The following is a 27,613-nucleotide window of genomic DNA, read 5'->3' as shown; positions in this document are numbered from 1 at the left end:
ACAGTCGCAAATATCTGTCTGGGGATGAGAAAACACCTCTTATCAACAGGGTGCCTGAATGAAACGTAATGGTACACCTAACCCTTAACTGTACCCCACAAAACCATAATAAAAAATATTGATTAATAAAAAAAAAAGAAAATCACAATTGCATGAACTAGAAACCAAAAGACATAGAAAGAAGGATCAACAAGACAAAAAGTTGGTTCTTTGAAAGAGTAAATCAGACTGGCAGCTCCCTGGCCAGACTGACTAAAACAGAGAGAGAGAGATAGAGAGAGAGAGAGAAAGTCCAAAGAAACACAATTAAAAACAAAAAAGGTGATGTCACAACTGACCATGAAAAATTTCAAAATTATCAGAGATGACTATGAGCATCTGTATGCAAATAAGCTAGAAAACCTAGTGGAAATGGAAGAATTTCTGGCATCACCTAATCCCACAAGGTTGAAACAGGAAGAAACCGAAATCCTAAACAGACTAATAATAATTCAAGAAATTGACTCAGTTATAAGAACCCTCCCCACCAAAAAAGTCCTGTGCCAGATAGTTTTTTACCCATATTCTACACAACACACACGTAACAGCTGATATTAATTCTATTGAAAGTATTCCAGGCAGAGGTGGATCCAAGATAGTCACCATGGAGCAGCAGATTTGTGCCACTCTCATCTGTCAAGACAGAGAGTATGGATTCTGCTGCTGTTAGAGACACCTTGAGCACTTTGAAAGGGTTAAACGTTGTAACCCAGGGAAGGTCTCTCTGAGTGCACAGAGTACAGAAAGCCACAGCAAGCATGGAATTCTGTTGGGAGCCGGCCACGGAGGCCCACTGAGCATGAGGGATCAGGAAGGGCCGTTGACCCCGAGACCATTAGGATGCGTTTGGGAGCTATTGACCCCATTTCCTCCCCCTTTCTACTCAGCACTAACCAGATTAAGCTCCTGTGAGCTCAAAACATAAAAACTCTGAGACCGGAATGAACACAAGCTAACTTTAGAAGCTCATTGCTCCCATTCTTCCACAAACTGCAGTTTTGGCTTTCACACAACTTATAATTCAAACTTGGGTCACATCTAAGAGCCTTAGTATTGGTCACAGGCTTCTGGGTGATGATCTTAGGATTTATTGAAGTTGAATAAATGGATTAAGGTTTCATCGATTAGGTTATGGGATTATACCTGAAAGAACATCTGGCAGGTGGGGAACGCCCCTCACACACCTGACTGTGTATAAAAGACCAGTTGTAATTCCCATTAAATGGCTTCTGCACTAGACTGGAGTTCAGTCTCTTTCTTTCTCTCTCTCTTTCTCTCTTTCTTCTTCCCCCCAATCACTGACGCCATCTCCACTTTTGGGGTACCCTGAACCCGGCTGGAGCTGGACTCTGGCAAGTGGTGCCTGAACGTGGGACCTCAAGGTAAGCTTTCTTTTTCTTTTTTGGGACAGATAGGACCTCATCCACGGTGCCGCAGACCCCTCTGTAGAGACAGGCAGAGCAAGGAAGGGTGAGCAGTTTAAGAGCCATGATAGAATCATGGGCCAGAGTGAATCTAAAGAAAGGAACATGTCTACTAGTATTTTGAAACATATTGTCCGATAGAGGAACCAATTGGCTTGCCTTTTGCATTTTGTATGCCTTAGCTTTATGGAATATTATCTGAGATGCTTTAAATCCACAGCATGATTTCTCTAAAATTTCGGCCAAAAAAAAAGACACTCTGCTGCTGGCTGTAGCCTCGGTGCCTCCTTTAGACGATGAATTTTTCCCCAAGGAGGAAATGGAGTTGGAGGAGGAAGTGATTGGGTGCCTCCTTTAGACGATGAATTTTTCCTCAAGGAGGAAATGGAGTTGGAGGAGGAAGTGATTGGGTATCATAAGCAAAAAAATCCTGGTAATGTTGCCAAGGTACCTCCTCCCATATTCTTTACTAGAAATAAGGTGAAAACATCAAAATTCACACCTGGATATGTGTCTCCAGCTAATGTAGGTATGCAGGGAGCCAGAAAAAAGACTGAGAAAGAGGAAGATTTTACCTTGTCTTCTTGCTTTCCAGTAATTTATATGGAAGAAGGCACAGTAAACGAGGCACCTCACTGGGAGCTGCTACCATATAAATTAATTAAGGAACCAAAAGAGGCTTGCACTCAGTATGGTCTTACGGCTCCTTATACTATTACTATTATGGAACAATTTGCCACTCGGTGGATGACACCACAAGATTGGCGACAACTTGCTAAAAGCTGTTTGTCAGGAGGAGCCTATTTACTATTGAAAACTGAATTTGAAGATCAGGTAAGGATCCAGAGGGCTGTTAACCAGAAGAGGGATCCAAATCAGTTACATATTTCTAGCAATATGTTGTTAGGAAAAGGATTATATGAGTCAGTTGACAGTCAACTAATCTTACCCCAGGAAGTTTTACTCCAGGTAAATTCTTGTGCAAGTGAGACTTGGAAGAAGTTACCTATTAATTCTACACAGACTACCTCACTATCTGATCCTAAGCAGAAAACAGATGAAACTTACAACGAGTTTCTCTCTAGACTTACAACAGCAGTAAATAGAGTAATCTCTAATGCAGAAGCAGCAGATATCCTTATTAAACAGTTGGCTTTTGAGAATGCTAACAGTACTTGCCAAGCCTTGATTAGACCGATTAGAAGAACAGGACAATTAACTGATTATATCAGGCAGTGTGCTGATATTAACCCTGCCGTTATGCAAGGTATGGCAATAGCCACTGCCTTGAAGGGAGAAACTTATGCACAATTTGTGCAGGGAATATAAAATGGTAACAATAGATCAAGAAACAGCTCGATTTTAACTTGTTATAACTGTGGGCAGCCTGGCCATATTAGTAGGAACTGCCCAGCTAAACAAGGGTTTCAGGAAACTCTGAAACAACAGCCTAATGAGAGCTCTTGACCAAAGTCTCTGTGTCACAGGTGTCAGAAAGGATTTCACTGGGTTAGGGATTGCAAATCCAAATTTCATAAAAATGGCACTCTGTTAACTAAACAACAATCTACAGTGCTGATTCTGGGAAATGGGCAGAGGGGCCGGCCCTGGCCCCAAATGACAATAGGGGCAGCTTCCAGCATGAACCCGTTTGTTCCCTTTGTCCCATCTCAGAACTCATCAGAGCCACCCCAGGGAGCACAGGACTGGACCTCTGTTCCTCCACCACAACCATATTAACTCCAGATGTTCCAGTTATCCCAATTCCAACGGGAGTGAAGGGCCCTCTCCCAGATGGAATAGTGGGTATAATATTAGGAAGAAGTTCCTTGTCTCTACAAGGAGTCTCTGTGATTCCTGGAGTGGTGAACTCTGACTACACAGGGGAAATCCAGGTACTTGTTGCTCCCCCTAGCAAAACTGTACAATATTATGAAGGTCAATGAATAGCTCAGTTACTACTCTTACCCTATCATAGAATGGGCAAGTCTCTAACCAATAAGCTCAGGGGTGACTCTGGATTTGGTTCAAGCAATTTTGCTTTCTGGGTTCAGGAAATTACTAACTCCAGACCTCTAAAAGATTTATATATTCAGGGAGTTAAAATTAAAGGTCTGCTAGATACAGGGGCTGATGTTTCTTGTATTGCTGGGAAAGACTGGCCGTCTTCCTGACCAACACAAGTAGCCCCATCAGGACTCATTGGTATTTGTCAAGCGCTCTCTGTAGCCAAAAGTTCTCAAATCTTAAATTGGACAGATAACAAAACTTCAGGAACCTTTTGTCCCTACATCATTCCTTCCATTCCCATTACACTTTGGGGATGAAATATTCTTGCTCAAATGGGCATGCTTCTGTATAGTCCAGATGACAATGTGTCAGTGCAAATGCTACAAATAGGATATGATCCCTTAAAGGGGCTTGGAAGGAACAGACAGGGCATAAAAGGACCTGTTCAGGTTGTAGAGAGGAAAGACCGGTCTGGTACTGGCTTTGCAAATTTGCCCTAGGGGCTATTGTTCCTGAGGCTGCTGATCCCATTACCTGGAAGGATGATAAACCAGTTTGATTGGAACAATGGCCCATGCCCTCGGAGAAACTTAAGGCAGCAAGAGAATTCCCTCTCAGATTATCCCCAAATCAAGACAACACACTATCAGATGCTGTCTAAAAACTATAACTACATTTTCAGCATCCGTCGTTCCCAATTACCAGCATGGGAGCAAATAGAATTTCTGGCAGAAGAAGCAGGAGATATGGTAACTTCACAAAATGCTAAAAACGTAAACAAAATAAAGGTTTTCACTTCCTTTGTCCTCTCCTATTCCTCCTATAACTCCAATTTCTGCTTTCCCTACTACTCTTGTTTTTTATTATCTGTTCTGTGAGTCCCTTTGCCTTTATCTGGGAAGGAAGGGCGGCATCTATGGCTGTGGCACCTAGCTCTGACTTTCAGTCTTTCTCTTTAACCTTCGGAGAAGGGGCAGGTGCCAAAGGCCACGGCACCTAACCCCAGACTCCAGACTTCTCACCCCCCTTTTTTTTCCACCCACATGTCTCTTCTCAAGCAGGTGGCTCGGACAAAGGACTTATGAAGGAAGCTCTTGTTCACCTCCCATTTGTTTCTAACAACACTGAGAAGGACTGGCTGATCATTTCACGAGATTCTGGATATCCAATATGGAGAGACTGTATTTATGACTCTGAAGTGAACTATTTTTTACACTGTGTAAAACTTGACCTTATACTTCAAGGTTAGATGGGGAAAATCCCATCTCTGCTAGATGGTATATTAATGAATGGGTACCTCCAGTGTTAACATTGACCATAAAACGTCAAAATGATGTTTATAATTTGTCTTGTAAACAAGTGTATTAACTAATTGTTTAACTGATGTTTCTTATAAGGGATTTGTTGTTCTCAGACAGCCTCTTGTGAATATGGTTTAAAAACACTGTCGGAAAAGATTTTTGGAGTTACAGCCTTAATAGCTACTTTTCAGCTGTAGCATTACCTAAGGAAGTTCATACAGCTACGTTTGCTGATCGGCTATCTAAAAACATTTCTATTGCCATAGCTATTCAGGAAATCATAGACCAGAAGTTAGAAAGTAAGGTTAATGTTTTAGCAGTAGGGCAAGAACTTGTGACCTTAAAAATAAAATTGGCTCTCCAATGTCACTCTGAGTTTAAATCTGTCCATACTTGGGACAAAGTAACTTGGAATTTAGAACCATTCAGACCTGAGTATAGACCTTACTAAATTACATCAAGAAATTCAGGCATCATTTGCTAATCAAAAATCATTAATGTCTATACTCATCAATGTGGGCATTTGTGGAGCAGTGATTCTTTTGTTGCTGTGTTTACTCCCAATCATCTTCAGAGTGCTAAAGAAGAGCAATATGGAGTTTCATAGTTTTGTGCTAAAAAATGAAAAAGAGGGAGATGTTGGGAGCCAGCCACGGAGGCCCACTGAGCGTTAGGGATCAGGAAGGGTTGTTGACCCCGAGAACACTAGGATGCGTTCAGGAGCTATTGACCCCATTTCCTCCCCCTTTCTACTCAGCACTAACCAGATTAAGCTCCTGTGAGCTCAAAACATAAAAATTCTGAGACCGGGATGAACACAAGCTAACTTTAGAAGCTCATTGCTCCCATTCTTTCACAAACTGCAGTTTTAGCTTTCACACAACTTATAATTCAAACTTGGGTCACATCTAAGAGCCTTAGTATTGGTTACAGGCTTCTGGGTCATGATCTTAGGATTTATTGAAGTTGAATAAATGGATTAAAGTTTCATTGATTAGGTTATGGGATTATACCTGAAAGAACATCCGGTGGGTGGGGAACGCTCCTCACACACCCAACTGTGTATAAAAGACCAGTTGTAATTCCCATTAAACGACTTCTGCACTAGACTGGAGTCCAGTCTCTTTCTTTCTCTCTCTCTCTCTTTCTCTCTTTCTTCTTTCCCCCAATCACCGATGCCGTCTCCCCCTTTGGGGTACCCTGAACCCAGCTGGAGCTGGTCTCCGGCAGAATTCCAGGTGCCCCATGCCCTGACCTGAGCCTGCTGCTCTGCACCAGGTGAAAACAGAAAAGGAAGATCTGTTCAGAGAAGGAGAGGAGTGATATAATAAGATGCTCTGAATCAGTGCAACCCCTCCCAACAGTGTATGAAACATCAGTTTCATGTGGAAGGAAAACTGGTTGAGATGCAATGGTGGGCACCAGAACCCAGTTGGAATGGGGAGCAAATCCCATGTGAAGAAAGTTCACCTGAAAGGTGAATCAGACTGACCCACCTACCATCAGCATCTGGTGGAGTAACAGACCAGCATCTCTCTTGCATAGCTGGTCAGAGAGTGGAAATCCAGCTACTGATTAAAGGAGGTTCTCTGAACACATTTGGAAGGGTGAAACCCCCCACCTTGAGCTAGGCATGTGCAGGAGTTGAGATCACTGGATAAGGGAGGAGGGTGAGCAATTCTGGTCAGTTCATTCCCTCCCCACTGGCCATCAAATATATGCAGCAGGGACTGAAAACAGGTCTGACTAGTTTAGTAATGGGAGCGAAAATAATAAGAGCCTGCCTCATGATGGACCTCCTCCCACTGTCACTGAATAGAGAGTTCTGACATGTGAGGCAGGGTAAATGAAGAAACACAGGCAATTCTCAGAATTTTAATGAAATAGTACATGGAAAAAGTAACCATCAGAGCACAAACAGTGGAAATTCCCACCCAGAATGATCTGCTCCAGTTGACAGCCACAGAAATCAGAGAATGGATGCCACAAGTGAACAGGAACCCAGAGAAACATGAAGCAAAATTCAAAGAAATCACACAGAAAGTAAAAATGGAGTTGCCCAACTTCAAAAAGGCCTATTCTGAAATAATGAAAATAAAGAACTCCATCCTCAAAATCAATAGCAAAGTAACAAGTACTGAGAATAGGCTCAACCAACCAGAAGAAATAATTTCAGATCTTGAAGACCAAAATATGAATTGACACAGTCTGTTAAAAATTCATAGAAAAAATCATTCAAAAAGAAGGAACAAAACCTCTTAGAGTTGTGTTACTTTGTCAACAAACCAAACCTACACCTGATTGGTATTTCTAAAGCAAAAAGGGAAACTGAGATCACCATAAAACAAATACACCATGAGGTCATTCAAAAGAACGTCCCCCATCCCAGTACAAGAGATTCAGAGAACCCCTGCAAGATACAAGATATTACATGAAAAGACCATCCCCAAGACACATAGTCATCTACCTCCAAAGCATGAAAGAAAAAACCTAAAGACAGCAAGAGAAGAAAGACAGACTATCTCCTGGGGAAGACTCATGAGAATTGCTCAAGACTTATCTGTAGAAGCACTATAAGCCAGAAGGGATTGGAGTCTAATCTTTAATGTTCTCAATTTTAAAAAATTCCAGCCAAAAATTTCCTACCCCACTAAGTTTCATCAGTGACAGAGAATTAAAATCCTTCCCAGACATCCATTCTCTAAAGAAATATGCCGCCCTTTAGGAGATGTTTAAGAAGGTGTTGAGCACAGAAAAAAAAGTCATGCACATCACAAAAGTAAAGGCAAACACAGAGATAACAGAGCATACAGAGCGTCCACAAAAATGAAAACACACAACAAACGGAACTGAAAAGGAAAGATCACTTAAATCCTAACTTCAGCAGAAGAAGTCATATAAACAAGATAAAATCACAGTTGCAGGACAATGAAGACAAAAAAAATCTTTGAAAAGATCAACAAGACCAAAAGTTGGTTCTTTAAAAGAATAAATAAGATGAATGATCTCCTGGCTAGACTGAATAAAAACAGAGAGAGAAAGCCCAGATAAACACAATTAGAAAAGCAAAAGGCAAAGTCACAACTAACCCTGAAGAAATTAAAAAGATTATCAGAGGTTACTATAAAAACCTGCATGCAAATAAACTAGAAAATCTAAAGGAAATGGAGCACTTTCTGACATCACACAACCTCCCAAAGTTGAAACAAGAAAAAATTGAAACTCTAAATAGACCAATAGCAGTCTATTCAGTCATAAGAAATCTTCCCACCCCAAAAAGCCTCAACCTGATAGCTTCCCAACTGAATTCTACAATACATAAAATGAGAAGCTGATGCCAATCTTACTGAATGTATTTCAGGCAACCAAGAAAGTTAGAATTCTCCCAATTCATTTTAAGAAGCCAACATCATATGGATGCTCAAACCTGGCAAAGACCCAACAAGGAAAGAGAATTACAGACCAATGTCCTTGATGAACATATATGCTAAAATTCAAAACTAGATTCTAGTAAATCAAATCCAACATTACATCTCAAGGATCATCCATAGGACCAGGTGAGCCTCATTCCTGGGATGAACATTCAACTTTTGCAAGACCATAAAAATAATTTAGCACATTACAGATATAAAACCCCAAACCACATGATTATATCACTAGATGCAGAGAAAGCTTTCCACATAATTCAGCATCCCTTCTTGATAAAAACTCTTGACCACCTGAGCATAAAAGTACTATTCCTCAAAACAGTAGGGCACCTATGATAAACCCACAGCCAACATTTGCTCAATGGGCAGAAGCTAGAAGCATTTCCCATAAGAATGGGAACAAGATAAGGGTGCCAACTCTCACTCCTCCTGTACAACATAGAGTTGAAAGTCCTAGCCAGAGTATAGGCAAGAGAAGGAAATCAGGGCTATCAAAATAGAAAAAGAGGAAGTCACGCTATCCTTCTTTGTGGATGGTATCATTCTATATTTTGAAAACCCTAAGAAGTCTGTCAAAAACCTCCTTTCACTGATAATCAACTCTGATTAATTCTCAATGTAAAAAATCAATGTGCAAAAGACAATGGCTTTTCTTTAAACCAGTAGCAGGCAGACAGAGAACCAAATAAGAGCACAATACCATTCACAATAGCCACAAAAAAATTAATGATTTACCTTGACATCAACCTAACCTGAGGAGTGAAACTTTACAATGAGAACTACAAAATGCTGCTCAAAGTAATCAAGGATGACACAAACAAATAGAAAAACATTCCAGGCTCATGAATCAAAAGAATCAATATTGTCAAGATGCTCCTTCCACCCAAGGCAATACCCATCGAATTACCCACATTGTTTTTTTGAGACCTGAAAATGACAATACAGAAATTCATATGGAAACAAAAAAGAGCACAAATAGCCAAAACAATCCTCAGTCAAAGGAATAAAGCAGGAGGTATCACATTCCCAGATTTTAAACTTTACTACAAGGCTACAGTAATGGTATTGGTACAAGACTAGGCACATAGATCAATGGAATGTACAGAGATTCTGGAGACAAAAAACTTGGTCTCTCAATCAACTCATCTTTGGCAAAACCACCAATAGCATCCGCTGGGAAGAGGAGACCATATTTAGCAAACGGTGCTGGGAAAAGTGACTGACCACATGCAGAAGAATGAAACTGAACCCCTATCTATCACCATATACAAAAATCAACTCTAAATGAATCAAAGAACTAAGTGTAAAACCTCAAACTATAAGAATCCTAGAAGGAAAAGTAGGAAACAATCTTATGCACATCAGAGTAGACAACCAGTTTTTGACCAAATCCCCAAAGTGAATGTCATAAAAGCTAAGATAGACACGTGGGACCTCCTCAAACTGAAAAACTTGTGCACAACAAAGAAACCATCAAGAGAGTGGGGAGACAACCCAAAGAAGTGGAAAAACACATTTGCTAGTTATGTATCTGACAAAGACCTAACACCCAGGATCTACAAGGGACTCAAACCAATTGAAAGGAGAACAAAATAAAAACAAAAAACCCCAACCCTATTACAATATGGGCAAAGGACATGATTAGATACTTTTCAGAAAGAAAGAAAGAAAGAAAGAAAGAAAGAAAGAGAGAGAGAGAGAGAGAGAGAGAGAGAGAGAGAGAGAGAAAGAAAGAAAGAAAGAAAGAAAGAAAGCTACAAGAAGCCAACAGATACATGAAAAAAAAGTTCAACCTCAATAATCATCAGAGGAATGCAAATCAAAACTACAGTGAGATTTCACCTGACTCCAGTAAGAATGGCCATTATTAATAAATCAAAAAACAATAGTTGCTGGCATGGGTGCAGAGAAAAGGGAATGTTTCTACACTGTCAGTGGTAATGCAAGCTATTCAACTCTATGGAAAGCAATGTGACAATTCCTAAAAGAATTAAAAATTGACCTTCCATATGATCCAGCAAACCCTCTCCTGGGAATATACCCAAAAGGAACAGAATTCATTCTGCAAAAAAAAAAGACACTTTCACATGCATGTTTATAGATGCACTATTCACAATAACAAAAACATAGAACCAACCATACTGCCCATCAAAAGTGAACTTGATAAAGAAAATGTGGTACATATACATGATGGAGTATTATGCAGCCATAAAGAGGAACAAAATCATTGACTTTTCAGCAAATTGGATGGAGTTGGCGACCAGCATACTTAGTGATCTATCACAGAAACAAAGAACTGAATACCACATGTTCTCACTGATAAGTAGGACCTGAACCTTAATCACATGAGCACAAGGGAGCAATTAGCATTTGTTGGACATTGCCAGGGGAAGGAGAGATGGAGGGAGGGTGGGGGGCATGAACCACACAATCTAGGTAAGTGAGGGCCAGTTGGAGGCCCAGACTTTACCTGCACACAGCCTACTTGTTTAATTAATCCTTACTTGTACTCTACATCTCTATAATAAAATAAAATTTAGAAAAATAAAATTAAATGTAAAAAAGAAAGTATTTTAGACCATTGAGAAGGAAGGAATTCTCTCTAGCTCATTCTGTGAAGCTTATGTCATCCTGATACCCCAAACTGTCAAAAGCCCAACAAGGAAAGAGAACTACAGGTCAGTTTCCCTGATGATCACACACACAGCAATTATCAACAAGATTCTAGCAAGACATATACAACCACACATTTCAAGAATCATTCAACATGACCAGGTGCGCTTTATTCTTGGAATGCAGAGCTAGTTCAACAACTGTAAGTCTACAAATTTAATTCGTCATATTAACAGGTATAAAACCAAGAACTACATGATTATCTCATTAGATGCAGAAAAAGCATTCGATAAAATTCAGCATCCCTTCTTGACTAAAACCCTCAAACTTCTAGATATTGAAGGAACTTTGCTCAAAACACTAAGAGCCACCTGTGACAAATCTGCAGCCAACATCATGTTTAATGGACAGAAGCTAGAAGCATCCCCCCTAAGAACTACAAGACAAGGATGTCCACTCTTATTCCTCCTTTTCCAGATAGTACTGGAAGTCCTAACCAGAGCAATAAGGGCCGGAGAAAGAGATCAGGGTTATTCAAATAGGAAAAGAAGTTAAGCTATTCCTCTTTGCAGATTATATGATTCTCTATCTAGAAACCCTAGAGAGTCTGTCAATAACCTCCTCACACAACTTCAAGTAAAGTCTCGGGATACAAAATCAGCATACAAGAGACAGTTGCATTTCTATACACCAACAACCAACAGGCTGAGAACCAAATAAAAAACACAATCCCATTAACAATGCCACAAAAATAAAATAAAATACCTTGGCATCCACCTAACCAAAGAAGAGAAAGGCCTTTAAAATGAGAACTACAAAACACTGCTCAAAGAAATCAAAGATAGTACAAAGAAATGGAAAAACATCCCATACTCATGGATTGGATGAATCAATATTGTCAAAGTATCCTTCCTACCCAAAGCAATCTACAGAGTTAATAGAATTCCTATCAAATTGCCAACATCATTTTTTACAGACCTAGAAAAGACAATACAGAAATTCATATGAAAGCATAAAAGAGCACAAATAACTAAAGCAATTCTCAACAAAAGGAACAAATCTGGAGGTATCACACTTCAAGACTTTATTACAAGTATACAGTAAAAAAGACAGCATGGTGAACACAGTGGAATAAAAAAAATATCAAAACCAACAATACTTCCCCAAAGCCCACAAAGACATGGACATTAAACATCATGATGCTGAACAACGAATGGGTCAACACTGAAATCAGAGAAGAAATCAAAAGATTCCTAGAAACAAATGAAAATGAAGAAACATCTTACCAAATCCTCTGAGATGTCATGAAATCAGTTCTCAGAGGGGAATTTATATCTCTATGAGTACACATCAAGAAAATGGAAAGATCACAAGTGGAGAGCCTAACAAATCACCTAAGGGAGCTGGAAAGAGAAGACCACCAAAACCCCCAACTTTAGCAGAAGAATCCAAATCACAAAAATAACAACCCAAACACAGGACATAGAAGACAAAAATATTATAGAAAACATCAACAAAACAAAAAGCTGGTCCTTTGAAAGAATTAGCAAGATTGATGGGCCTCTAGCCAGAATGACCAAGAAAAAGAGAGAAAAAGCCCAAATAAACACAATTAGAAATACAAAAGATCAAATCACAACTGACCCTGAAGAAATACAAAGGATTATCAGAGATTACTATGTACACCTATATGGAAACAAAGCTGATAACCTAGATGAAATGGAGGAATTTCTGACATCACACAACCTCCCCAAGTTAAAACAAGAAGACATTGAGACACTAAATAGACCAATAACAACCCAGAAAATCAACTCTGTCATACGGAAACTACCGACAAAAAAACAAACAAACAAACAAAAACCTTGGACCGGATGGCTTTCTAGCAGAATCCTGCAAAACATACAAGGAGGAGCCAAAACCAATTCTATTGAAAGCATTCCAGGCAATTTTTGAGAAGGATGGAATTTTCCCCAAATCATTTTTGAAGCTAACATCACACTGACACCCAAACTGGATAAAGACCCAACAACAAAAAAAGAGAACTACAGGCCAATATCCCTTATGAACGTAGATGCAAAAATCCTCAACAAGATTCTAGCAAATTGGATCCAAAAACCCATCTGAAAAGCCATCCAACATGACCAAGTAGGCTTCATCCCCAGGATGCAGGACTGGTTCAGCATTTGCAAGACCATAAATGTCATTAAATACATCAACAGATGTAAAAACAAGAACTACATGATTATCTCATTAGATGCAGAAAAAGTTTTTGATAAAATCCAGCATTGCTTCTTGATAAAAACCCTCAAACACCTAGGTATAGAAGGAACATATCTCAAAATAGCAAGCGCCATCTATGACAAACCCATAGCTCACATATTGCTAAATGGACAGAAACTAGAAACATTTTCCTTGAAAACTGGAACAAGACAAGGCTGCCCCCCCTCACCCCTAGTGTTCAATATTGTGTTGGAAGGCCTAGCTCGAGCAATTAGACAAGAGAAGGACATCAGGGGCATCCAAATAGGAAAAGAGGAAGTCAAGTTATCCCTCTTTGCTGATGATATGATCCTATTCCTTGAAAATCCAAGAGAATCTGTCAAAAACCTGCTTGCACTGATAAAGGAAAAAATTTGGCAAAGTCTCAGGTACAAAATAAATGTGTAAAAGACAGTTGCATTCCTATACACCACCAACAAGCAGGCAGAGACCTAAATAAAAAGTACAATCCCATTCAAAATAGCCACCAAAAAAATGAAATACCTTGGCGTCTTCCTAACCAGAGAAGTGAAAGACCTTTACAATGAAAATTACAAAACACTACTCAAAGAAATCCAAGAAGACAAACAAATGGAAAAATATCCCATGCTCATGGATAGGAAGAATCAACATTGTTAAGATGTCCATCCTACCAAAGGCAATCTACAGATTCAACGCAATACCCATTAAGTTACCAACATCATTCTTCTCAGACCTGGAAATGACAATACAGAAATTTATATGGAAACATAAACAACCATGAAGAGCCAAAACAATCCTTAGCAAAATAAACAAAGCAGGAGGTATCACACTTCCAGACTTCAAACTTTACTATATGCCTAGAGTAATCAAAACAGCCTGGTATTGGTACAAGAACAGGCACATAGACCAATGGAACAGGTTAGAGATTCTGGAAGCAAAGCCTCAATTCCTCAACCAACTCATTTTTGACAAAGCCTCCAACAACAACCACTGGGGAGAGGAGAACCTATTCAGTAAACAGTGCTGGGAAAACTGGCTGGTCACATGCAGAAGATTGAAACAGGACCCGTACCTATCACCATACACAAAAATTAGTTCTAAATGGATCAAAGACCTAAATGTAAAACCTCAAACTATAAGAACCTTAGAAAATGCAGGAGACACTCTTATAGAAGTTGGAACTGGCAACTGATTCGTGATCAAAACTGGAAGTGCCCAGGCCACAAGAGATAAAATAGACAAGTGGGACCTTATTAAACTGACAAGCTTCTGCAAAGCCAAAGAAACCACCAAGAGAGCAGGGAGACAGCCCACAGAATGGGAAGAAATATTTGCCAACTGTATATCTGACAAAGGCCTAACATCTAGGATCTATAAGGAACTAACTCAAACGTACCTAAAGGAAAAAAACAAACAGTCCCATTAAAAAGTGGGCAAAAGACATGAATAGACACTTCTCAAAAGAAGAGATACGGGCAGTCAACAGACACATGAAAAAGTGTTCAGCCTCATTCATCATCAGAGAAATGCAAATCAAAATCACATTGAGATACCACCTAACCCCTGTAAAACAAACAACAACAGATGCTGGTGAGAATGTGGAAAAAAAGGAATGCTTCTACACTGCTGGTGGGAATGCAGATTAGTACAGCCTCTTTGGAAGACAGTGTAGCAATTTCTGAAAAAACTAGAAATTGACCTTCCATATCACCCAGCAATTCCCCTATTGGGAATATACCCAGAGAAATTCAAATTATTCTACAAAAAAGATACCTGCACACATGTTTGTTGCAGCTCTATTCACAATAGCAAAAACATGGAACCAACCATGTTGCCCATCGAAGTTGGACTGGATTAAAAAAATGTGGTACATATACACAATGGAATATTATGCAGCCATAAAGAAGGACAAATATATGGACTTTGCAGCAAATTCGATGGATTTGGAGTTGATCATACTCAGTGATTTATCACAGAAACAAAGAACTGAGTTCCTTATGTTCTCACTAATAAGATGACTTTGATCAATTATAATGCTATAAGAAAGTAATTGGCAGTAGCGGAAAACTATCAAGGAAGGGGGTGTAGGACTGGCAGTTGAGGGAAACTGCCAGGGGAGGGAGTGGCATACCTCATCAGCAAGGGTACTTGCATGATCAATGTTTGTATACCTAACCCTGAATTGTACCCCACATCTTTATAATAAATAAATAAATTTTTGAAAAAGAAGTGATTCCCCACTGAGAGAAAGCCTGTGTAGTTACAAACTCTCACCATTAAAACATATTCGACAACTACTATCTACTAGACAAAAAAAAGACAGTATGGTATTGGTACTGGAATATATACATAGACTATGGAACAGGCCAGATTACCAGGAAATCAAGCAAAGCAGTGGTCCTTTAACCAACTCATTTTTGACAAAGCTATTAAAAACAAACATTGGAAAAAGGGAGCTATATTTAGCAAATAGTGCTGGGAATACTGGCTAGCCACATGCAAAAGAGTGAAACTGGACTCCTACCTATCATCATATACAGAAATTAACTCAAAATGGATCAAGGACTTAAGTGTGAAACCTCAAACTGTAAGAATTTAGAATAAAACTTAAGAAACACCCTTCTAGACATCAGAGTAGGCAACTAATTCATGGCCAAGTCCTCAAAAGCAAATGCAACAAAAGCTAACATTGAGAGGCAGGACTTTGACTGAAACGTTTTTGCAAAGCAAAAGAAACCATCAAGAGAGTAAAGAGACAACACACAGAATGGGAAAAGTATTTGCAAGCCATGCATCTGACAAAGAACTAACATCCAGGATCTACAAGGAACTCAAACCAATTGAAAGGGGGGGAAAAACATTAAAAAGTGGACCTACAGCATGAACAGACACTAAAATGCTCAGATTCACCAATCATCAGAGAAATGCAAATCAAAGCTACAATGAGATACCACCAACACTGCTAAAAATAACTATCATTAAAAAGTCAAAAAACAACAAATGGTGGCTGCAGAGAAAAGAGAGTTCTTCTACACAGTTGGTGGGAATGTAAACTCATTCAACTTTTGTGGATTGCAGTGTGACAATTTCTCAAAGACCCAAAAATTGAGTTTCCATACAATCCAGTAATCCCTTTTCTGGGAATACTTGCTCTACCAAAAATACATCTGCACATGTATGTTTATTGCAGCACTATTCACAATAGCAAAAACACAGAATCAACGCAGATGCCCATTGAATGTGGACTGGAGAAAGAAATGGAATATTACACAGTCATAAAGAAGAACAAAATCATGGCCTCTGCAGCAACATGGATGCAACTGGAGACCATCATACTAAACTATCTTTTTCTTTTCTTTTTTTTTTTTTGAGTCAGAGTCTCATTGTCACCTGGAGTGCAGGGGTACAACAGGCTGGAGTGCAGGGGTACAACAGTCATCACCACCACAGCCTCAACCTGCTGGACTCAGGCAATCCTTCCACCTCAGCCTTCCAGGTTGCTGGAACCACAGGAGCTGCCACCATACCCGGTTAATTTTTTAATTTATTGTAGAGATGAGGTCTCACCAAGTTGCCCAAGCTAGTCTTGAATCCTGGGCCTAGGCAGTCTTTTCGCCTCAGCCTTTCAAAGTGCTGGGATTACAGGCATGAGCCACCGCACAGCTCATACTAGGTAAACTATCATAGAAACAAAGAACTAAATACCATATGCTCTCACGCATTGGTGGGTCCTGATCACTGGTTGCATGAGCTCAAGGGTGGAATCGGAAGACACTGGATACTGCTAGGGGTGGGAGGCAGGGAGGAGAACGTGTGGCCACACACTGGGTACCTCAAACACTGCTAGGAGAGAGGGCCAGTCAGAAGCCCAAACCTCACCTGCATGCAACTTACTTTTGTAGTAAAGCCTCACTGGTACTCCGTGACTCTAAAATTAAAAAAAAAATTAAAACTTCTACTCTGTGAATGCCACTGTTAAGAGAATGAAAAAACAAGCAAAACCCTGAGATTGTATTTGAAAGCATATATCTGACAAATGACACCTATCTAAAATGTGAAGAGAATGCTCAAAACTCAACAGTTAAAAAACCAAACAACCCAATATTAAAAATAAGCAATAGATTTGAGCATATATTAAAAATAAGCAATAGATTTGAGCATATTTTACCAATATGTTCATGAAAAGATGTTCAACATCATGAAAAGATGTTCAAAATATTTATTAGGGACTGATGACGAAGGGACAACTCTTCTGGATCTGATGTGATGGTATTTATACCATGGAAAGCCCCTTCCCCCAAAGCCAATGTAAAACATATAAAAGCTGAGGCCTGACTGAGATCAGGGCCCAGCCTTTGCGACTGGAGTCCACTGGACCCAACCTCGGCTTAAATCCCAGAAATAAATGCAGCTTATTGCTTACCAGCTTTGATGTCACAGTCTCTCTGATTTGTTTTCCTGCAACAATAGAGGGCTATCCTAAGCAGGTAGCGTTTGGCAGAAAATGCTAGGAATGGTCCACACATTGCCATTTTATCAACAGAAGCAGGAACAGGATCCCATGTTTGTTTCTGAGAGTTAAAATAATGAGCTTTTTGTTTTATTATTTACACTTTTCTGTGTTTTTAAATTTTCAATCAAAATTGTGTGCTACTTGGATTGTCAGGGAAAAAAAAGTGCTAACGAAAAGAGTAACATTCCGCTTCATAAAGAAGAAGCCACCCATGGACTTAGAGCACGTGGACTTCCTATCTGTGGCCACACAGTTCTGACTTTTGCTCATTTTGCCTGACTTTTGCCTGACTTTTTGACCTCATTTTGCTTCGCTGGTGACCTCCGTCACAGCACTGCCCTGCCCTCTTGTGGCTGTGTGGCCAGTAAGCCTTCCAGCCAGCAGTACTGTACAGAAAAAATCTGTTTTACCAAGTTTGAAGAAGACAGCACATATTCAGCGTTCCAAGTAAACTTTGATTTGGCTGGAGCCTTATTGATGCCACACAGGGAGAAGGTGAGCTGTTTTACAGCAATATCGTATCCTTTGGCATCAACAAGAAACACAGCTTCTCCACTCGAAGCTTAAGTCTTAAGGAAATACACAAAGATTAAGTGAACATTCTCACCCATTTTTTAAAGAGTGTCTTTAACACAAAGGCCACTCCTTTAGAACTCATGGTCTTTGTAAACAATAGCCCCTCCTTGCATAGATAAAGTTCAATCCATCACCAGAAAAAGCTCAGGTTTAGCTAATCTATAATGAAAGTGAATTTAGGGGTGGTGTAGCATTTTCTTGCTTATTACCTCCGTATCGATTTGCTCAGGTGGCCATAACAAAATACCACAAACTGAGTGACTTAAATAACAGGCATCTATTGTCTCATGGCTCTGCGGGCTAGAAGTCTGAAATTGAGGCATTGGCTGGGTGTGTTCCTTCCAAGGACTATAAGGAAAGGATCTGTTCCAGGTCTCTCTCCTTGGCTTGCAGATGCCATCTTCTCTATTCTCTTCACATCACCTTTCCCCTATGTCTGTCTCTGTGTCCAAAGTTCTTCTTTTTATAAAGACAATAGTCATATTGGATTAAGGTCCACCCAGTGACCTCACCTTAACTTGATTACCTCTGCAAAGACCCTATCTACAAATAAGATCATATACTGAGGTTCTGTGGATTAGGACTTTACAGTATAAATGGAGGCGGTACAGTTCAACTCCTCTTTCAGTAGAAGACCCATTAGCCTCAGGTAAGTACCTGGAAATTCCCACCCCCTTGTTTCTTCCCACCTTCCTTTTCTTTTCCCTCCACGGTTTTCAGCCCTAAAGCACATTAGAGTCATTTGAGTGTTTTTAAAAATTTTCTGATTCTGAACCCCACTCCAGATCAATTAAATCAGAAGAAAATTTGCAGGGAAACCTAACCGAAGGAGAGATAAAGGAAAGCTTCCAATGAGAGGGGAATTATTTGCTAAATATTAAAAATAAATGGAAATGATTGAAATAGAAAATAAAGAGGGTTACAGGCAGGATAATGTTATAAACAAAGACCTACCGGTGTCAGACAACATGGATGAACTGGAAGGGTTTGTGTGTCTTGGGGATGGCAGGAGGCCTTCACAGACAAGGGCACAATAACAACCCTATAAGCAGCTGTTGCTGTGAGATACACTTTCAAGCAAAGGTGCTGAGAGATGAAGCTGAGGAGGCAGACAGGGCCAGGTCAATGGGGACTTGTGCCTCATGCAAGGGGGCCTGGACTTCAACACCAATGTTTCAGAAAGACTGCTCAAGAGCTGCCCTCATCACTGCACTCACTCCGGCTGTCGTGTTCTGCCTCCAGGTGTGGCTGCCCTCCTGTCAGCTGAATCACAACGCTGGCTCTACTTCTGTAAACAATGGCGAGTGTGAGTGGACTGATGAGTGGAAGGCAGTGTGCCAGGCTAGCGTGAAAGGTGCAAGTTCAAGAGTGAGGCAAGACCAGTGTAGTATAACAGATGGTGGGGAGGTTTAGACTCAGACAAGTAGTCAGGAAAACAGGTAGTTAAAAAGTGTACTTTGTGGAGATGGAGAGGGGAGGTGAGCTGCCAGATAGCATGTTGAGGCCCAGGGGTTGAGGTGAAGTACATGGTTTGGCAGCAGGAGTGTGTGGACTCATAGTAGGGAAAGAGGAAAGGCAGAAGTGAACATCTGGGTCAGTGAAGGGCCTTGGAATCACTTTCTCGGGGTCGAGTAAGGGAGAGCCAAAACACTCAACTGCAGAATGTGCATGTGACAACTACAGTGCACAGAGGAAGACTGAGCTTTGCTGCTTCAGCTACCATCTTGGCAGGGGCACACATGATTTCCCCATGAGTACAGCCAAGCTCTGCAGGAGCTCATTACAGCTAAAATTCTTCCTGGATGGCCTCATTTTTTCTCAAATACCAACAGCATCTGAGAGTGTAAGTCCCTCGTGTCTGGGTTTGTCTCTTCTGCTATAACAGCATTGCAATGTCATGTGAAAGATTGCTACTGTAATTTGGCCATCTCTAGATGATCTGGAAAGTTTAGTTGGAGGTTTGAGGATGCTCTAATAATGTATGAAAATCTTTGATGCAACGATCTAAAATCTTGTGATTTATTATAGGCATATTTGAAATATATGTTATTAATTTAGCCTTATATAAGGTTTGCACACAAGATTTATTTTATTTTATTTTTTGTTTTTATAAACTTTTAATTAGCCAGGCTCGGTGGCTCAGCCTGTAATCCTGCGCCTTTGGGAGGCTGAGGGGAGTGGATTGCCTGAGCCCGCGGGTTCGAGACCCGCCTGGGGCAGCGAGACCTCATCTCTACAATAAATCAAAAAATTAGCTGGGCGTGGTAGCGCATGCCTGTAATTCCAGCTACTCGGAAGGCTGAGGAGGAAGGATCGCCGGAGCCCAGCAGGTCGAGGCTGCGGTGGCTGGAAGCGGCCACTGCACTCCAGTCTGGGCAACAGAGTGAGACTCCAACTCAAAAAAAAAAATTTGTATTTTAAAGATGTGAGATACATTCAGGGTTAGGCATAAAAATGTTCAATATGCAGGTAACCTTGTTGATGAGGTGTACCCCACCTTCCCCAGGCAGACTCCCACTACTGCCAATACTGCTTCCCCATCCCCCTCCTGGCATGGCAGTTTCCCGCTACTGCCAATCCTTTTCTTATAGTATTACAATAATTGTTCAAGGTTCGCTTATGAGTGAGAACATGTGATACTCAGTTCTTTGTTTCTGCGAATGATCACTCAATATTATAGACTCTAAGTCCATCCAGGTTGCTGTGAAGTTCATGATTTTGTTTTTCTTTATGGCTGCATAATATTCCATCATGTATATGTACCACATTTTTTTATCCAGTCCTCGTTTGATGGGCAGCATGGTTGGTTCCAAGTTCTTGCTACTGTGAACAATGCTGCAATAAACATATGTGTGCAGGTATCTTTTTCATAGAGTGATTTGAGTTCTTCCAGGTATATTCTCAATAGGGGGATTACAGGGTCATACGGAAAGTTGATTTTTAGATCTTTTAGGACTTGCCACACTCTTTTCCATAGAGGCTGTACTAGTTTACACTCCCACCAACAGTATAGAAGCATTCCCTTTTTGCCGCATCCTCTCCAGCATCTGTTGTTTTTTGAGATATTGTTGATGGCCATACTGACTGGAGTTAGGTGGTATTTCAGGGTAGTTTTAATTTGTATTTCTTTGATGACTAGTGAGGCTGAACATTTTTTCATGTATCTGTTAGCTACTCATAAGTCTTCTTTTGAGAGCTGTCTATTCATATCTTTTGTCCACTTTGTAATGGGGCTGTTTTTTTTTCTTTTTGGCACATTTGAGTTCCTTGTAGATCTTAGATGTTAGGCCTTTGTCAGACATACAGTTGGCAAATGTTTTTTCTCAGTCTGTGGGCTGTCTCCGTGCTCTCTTGATGGTTTCTTTGGCTTTGCAGAAGTTTGTCAGTTTGATGAGGGCCCACTTGTCTATTTTATTTCTTATGGCATGGACACTTGGGGTTTGGATCAGGAATTGGTTGCCAGTTCCAATTTCCATAAGGGTGTCTCCTGCATTTTCTAAGGTTCTTATAGCTTGAGGCTTTACCTTTAGGTCTTTGATCCATTTAGAATTGATTTTTGTGTATGGTGATAGGTAGGGATCTTGTTTTAATTTTCTGCATGTGGTCAGTTTTCCCAGCACCATTTACTGACTAGGTTCTCTCTCCAGTCATTGGTGGTGGAGGCTTTGTCAAAGATGAGTTGGTTGAGAAATTGAGGTTTTGCTTCTGGAAACTTTATCCTGTTCCATTGGTCTATATGTACCAATACCAGGCAGTCTTGATTATTGCAGCTTTATAATAGAGTTTAAAATCTGGGAGTGTGACACCTCCTGCTGTGTCTTTTTTTTTTTTCTTCTGAGGATTGTTTTGGTGATTCCTGGTCATTTATGTTTCCATATGAATTTCTATATTGTTGCCTCCAGGTCTGAGGAGAATGCTGCTGGTAATTTAATGGTTATTGCATTAAATTCGTAGATTGCTTTGGGTAGGATGGCCATCTTAACAATGTTGATTATTTCTATCCATGAGTATGGAATATTTTTCCATTTACTTGTGTCACCTTTGATTTCTTTGAGCAGTGTTTTGTAGTTTTTGTTGTAAAGGTCTTTCACGTCCCTGGTTAGGAAGATGCCAAGGTATTTGAATTTTTTTCTTGCTATTGTGAATGGTATTGTGCTCTTTATTTGGGTTTTTGTTTGTTTGTTGTTGGTGTATAGAAATGCAACTGTCTTTTGCACTTTTATTTTATACCCTGAGACTTTTGCCAAAATCCTTTATCAGTGCAAGAAGATTTTTGACTGATTCTCTTGGGTTTTCAAAGTATAGAATTGTGTCGTCTGCAAAGAGGAATAACTTGACTTCCTCTTTTCCTATTTGGATACTCCGATCTCCTTCTCTTGTCTGATTGCTCTAGCTAGGACTTCCAAAACTATGCTGAAAATGAGAGGTGAGAGTGGGCATCCTTGTCTTGTTCCGGCTTTCAGGGGAAATGGTTCAAATTTCTGTTTAGCAGTATGATGGCTGTGGGTTTCTCGTAGATGGCTCTTACTATTTTGAGGTATGTTCCATCTATGCCTAGATGTTTGAGGGCTTTTATCAAGAAGGGGTACTGGATTTTGTCAAAAGTTTTTTCTGTGTCTAATATATAATCATGTGGTTTTTGTTTTTACATCTGTTGATGTATTTAATTATGTTTATGGTCTTAAAAATGTTGAACCAGATCTGCATCCCAGGGATGAAGCCTACTTGGTCTTAGTGTATGATTTATTTTATTTTATTTTTATTTTAAAGATGTGAGGGATGATTTTTGAGATGTGTTGTTGAATACAATTTGCAAGGATCTTGTTAAGAATTTTAGCATCTATGTTAATCAAGGATATTGGTCTGTAGTTCTCTTTCTTTGTTGGATTTTTGCCTGGCTTTAGTATCAATGTGATGTTAGCTTCATAAAATGATTTCTCAATTACCTAGAATACTTTCAGTAGGATTGGTATCAGTTATTCCTTGTATATTTTGTAGCTTTCTGCTGGAAAGTCATCTGGTTCAGGGCTTTTTTTGGTGTGGATAGTTTTCTTATGACATAGTCAATTTCCTGGATTGTTATTGGTCTATTTAGAATCTTAATTTCTTTTTGTTTCAACTGGGGAAGGTTGTGTGATGTCAGAAAGTCCTCCATTTCCTTTAGGGTTTCAAATTTGTTTCCATATGTGTGCATAGTAGTCTTTAATAATATTTTGTATTTCTTCAATTGTAACTTGATCTTTTGCATTTCTGATTGTGTTTATTTGGGCTTTTTCTCTCTTTTTCCTGGTCAGTCTAACTAGGGGATCATCAATCTTGTTTATTCTTTCAAATAACTAGATTTTTGTTTCCTTGATTTTTTTTTTTTTTTTTGTATTATCTTTTTGTCTTCTACTTCCCAAATTTGGGCTTTTATTTTGGTGATCTGGGTTCTTCTGCTGAAGACAGAGTTTTAGTGGTCTTGCATTTCCAGGTCTCTTAGGTGATTTGTTAAGCTGTTAATTTGTGATCTTTCTTCTTGTGTGTTTGTAGAGATATGAATTTCCCTCTTGGTACTGGTCTCATGGCATCTGAGAGGTTTTGGTAAGATTTTTCTTCATTTTCATTTGTTTCCAGGTATCTTTTAATCTCTGTTTTGACCAGGAGTGGCTTAGCATTGTGCTGTTTAGTGCCCATGTCTTTGTGGGTTTGGGGGGAACTTTGTTGATGTTGGTATTTATTTTTATTCCACTGTGGTCTGAGAAGGTGCATGGCAGAATTTCAATCTTACAAAATTTGTTTATGCTTGATTTATGGTCAAGGATGTGGTCGATCTTAGAGTACGTTCCATGTGGTGATGAGTAGAATGTATAGTCCATGGAGGTTGGGTGGAGAGTTCTGTAGGTATCAATTAAGTCCATTTGGTCAAGTGTCATGTTGAGGTTCTGGATCTTTTTGTTGATTTTTTTGTCTTGACGATCTGTCCAGGGTTTTGAGTGGGATATTTAAGACCCCAGCTATGACAGTGTTAGGTTCAATATCTTTTTTAAGTTTACCTAGAAGCTTCTTGATGAAAGTTGGTGCTTCTATACTGGGTGCATATACGTTTAGGATGGATATTTCTTGTTGATAGATCGAACCTTTTATCATTATGTAGTGACCTTCCATAGCTTTAAAAAAAAGTTGATAGCTTAAAGGGTATTTTGTCTGATTTTAAGATCTGACTCCTGCTTTCTTTTGTGTTCCGTTCTCCTGAAATTTTGTTTCCCATCTTCTTACTTTGAGTCCGTGAGTGTCCTTTCTGGTGAGATGATTCTCTGGAGACATTATATTGTTGCCTTATGATATTTTATTCATTTTATGATTCTATGTCTTTTCAGTGGTGCATTTGGTCCATTCACATCAGACCTATTACTGAAATGCGAGAGATTATTCCTGTCATGAGGTTCTTATACAGTTTGTAGTTGTTGTTGTTGCTGTTTGTTGTCTTTCTTTTGATTTTTGGGTTGATTCATGTGTGTTTTCAATCTTTTCCCTGCATTCTTGTGAAAAGCATTGTCATTCTTTCTTTCCTTTCTTCTGTGTTTAATACTTTCTTAAGTGTTTCTTGTAGAGCTGATCTGGAGGCAGCATAAGCTCTTAGGAATTGAATGTCTGGGAAAGATTTTAATTCTTCATCACTGATGAAGCTTAGCTTAACTGGGTAGGTAATTCTTGGTTGAAATTGTTTATCTTTGAGTACTTTGAAGATTGGACTCAAGCTCTCCTAGCCTGAAGTGTTTCTGAAGATAAATCTGCTATTATTCTAATTGGTCTTCCCCAGTAGGTAGTCTGACCTTTTTCTCTTGCTGCCTTTGAGAGTTTTTCCTTTATATCTACTTTGTGTAGGCAAATTACTATGAGTTTAGGAGTTGGTCTTCTCATTTGTTGTCTCACAGGGGTTTCCTGAATCTCTTGTGTTTGAATGGTTGCATCACTGATGAGATAAGGGAAATTTTCTTGGATAATTTCATGGAATGTTTGTTCCAGGGTGGTCTCTGTCTCTCTTTTTGCCTCAGGAAGTCTAATTACTCTCAGGTTAGACCTCTTGAAATAATTGCTCATCTCTTGAAGGTTTTGTTCTGTCTTTTAAAGCTTCTTTTCTATGTTTTTGATAGTTTGGGTTAGTTTCATATTTTGGTCCTCAAACTCTGAGATTCTTTCTTCTGCTTGACTAATTCAGCTTTCCATGCTTATCAGTTTGTTATTTATTTCATTCACTGTGTTCTGTACTGTTGTTATCTCAGTTGTCAATGCCTTCATTCTTTCCTATTGTCTCCCCTCAATTCTATTTATTCTCTCTATTAATGTCTTGTATCTGGATTTATGGTTTGAGACCAGTCATTCTGGGGACTTGTCATTGTTCTGAAGTCTGTATTCTCAGTGTCTGACCTCCCAGGGATCTGTGCAAGACCCATATTCTTCATTTGGTTTTTTTTTCATTTGTGTAGATTTTCCTCCTCTACCCTTTTTAACCTCTTTTTTAATTTTGTTGAGGGATGGGGGTAGTTTTTACTTTTGTTTGTTCAATCTCCTATTCTTTTTTATGTGGATCCTCTCGCTTTGTTCAATTCTGAAGTTGGACTGTGGTTTGGAGACTGTACTTTTTGCAGTTTTGAGATTTAATTGAGGGGGGAGTTGTGATTCAGAATCTATCTGCAGAGCCCAGTATTTGCTGACAGGTGTGTGGGCCCCCTGGACCCCACTTCCCACTGTCTTACAATCTGTCCATGCAGTGGGGGAATAGGTTTGCTCCCTGAAAGCAAAATGAGGTAAGGAAAAGGAAAACAGTGGAAAAAGGAAGGGGGGATGAGAGGAAGGTGGAGAGAGAGAAGAGAAAGGGGGAAAACAGACAGATGCACCAATTAGCAAATGAAAAGAGACACAAAGACAGAAAAATTTTTTTTTAAAAACTGAAACATACAGACAATCATACAAACACACAAACCGACATCACCCCCCTGTTGATGTACTCTCCCTCAAAAATGTCCATGCACAAACAGGAAGTCTAAAAAAAGCAATAAAATAGCAGAAACAAAGCAAGTATGAAAAAGTAATCAAAAACAGAAAGAGAGAAAAAAAACTAAAACTAAAACAAAAATGAGCAAAACAAAGACAAAGAAACAAAACTCGCTCTGAGATTTCCTTTAAGTCCATCTTCCCTTTCAGCTCTGCTCTCCAGCCCCTCCCCTCTGCTCTCAGCACAAGCTGATAGGATTGCTCTCAGCAGGGTCAGATGCCCCAGGCCTACTGCAGGAGGAAGGTGGACCAGCAATCCAGCATGAAGGAGGGGTGTCTGTTCCTCTGAGTTTGATGAGATGACCTCCAGGTCCCAAGTTGGAGGCTAGGTGGAGCTGGGTGGGGCAACGTGGGTCTCTGCCTTGTCCCAGGACAGAGAAAACAGCTCCAGTTGGTTTCCTCACTGGTGGTGGAGCTCCTCTCTCCAACTTGCCCCAATCTTCTCTCTTATCTGATTGGGGAGTTCCAGCCACTTTGCTGTCGCAGGTGATGGTGTGGGCCAGGCGCCAGGTGAATCAGCTGTATTCAGCAGGCTTTTCTCAGGAGTGGCCCGAGAACAGCGACAATCTGTGCACCAGCGGCTCCAATCTCAGGGTGGTGGGGAGTTGCAGTCGCCTCCAGAGGAGAGCCCCAGGTGCATGAATCCCATCAGACGACCTTTCACTCACCCACTGGCACATGCGTACTAACACAGAGAGTCTTTATGGACACTTGCTTTTGTGGAGACCCTCACAGTCAAACATGTCCCGTGGTCATCTTGCTGGAAGTACACACAAGATTTATAAATACATGTTATGCAAAATGTATACTTAGTATGCTTGGTTGTATCTGCATAAATGGGGTCTTCTAAAACACAGAAACTGCCTTATTATATAGACTTCTACATCATAGTGGCTGTTAAAATAGATTTCGAACTGTGTTTTCTTTATTGTTAAATTTTCCCTAAAGAAAGGAACTTTCAGAAGTTAAGCAAGAAAAACACCTCGGCCCAGGAGAATACAAAATATTCTTCATAATGAAAACAACGATGAAAATAACATAGAAATGGCCTGTCTGGCTTTCTTGGGGACCACTATTAGAGATCTGATTGGCAGCTGCTTCCACATTTAATTGATTCCAGAAAACTTGGCAGGACTTACTCTTCCCTACCTCAAAAATTGAACAACTGCCCACCTTAAAAATATCAATATAACAATGTCCTCTAAAGTGATTTAAATGCTTTTGGAGAAATCTTTGTCAAATAGATGTAATTATGTAACTTATTATAGTATTTGATTTCAAATATTTATATACAGTATTGATGCCTGATCTGAGAACTATTTTATCAAAGTCACAAGGTATGTCAATATGTGAATGCCATGATCTAAATCTTGTGTTAGCTGTCTTCTTCTTGCCCCCCTAAGATCCACTCTGTGGTTTTCCATGCAGCTC

The sequence above is a fragment of the Carlito syrichta genome, unplaced genomic scaffold (assembly GCF_000164805.1).
Source record: "Carlito syrichta isolate Samal-C Ts95f unplaced genomic scaffold, Tarsius_syrichta-2.0.1 Scaffold305662, whole genome shotgun sequence".
NCBI classification, from domain to species: domain Eukaryota; kingdom Metazoa; phylum Chordata; class Mammalia; order Primates; family Tarsiidae; genus Carlito; species Carlito syrichta.
Note: the sequence above shows the minus strand (reverse complement) of the source record.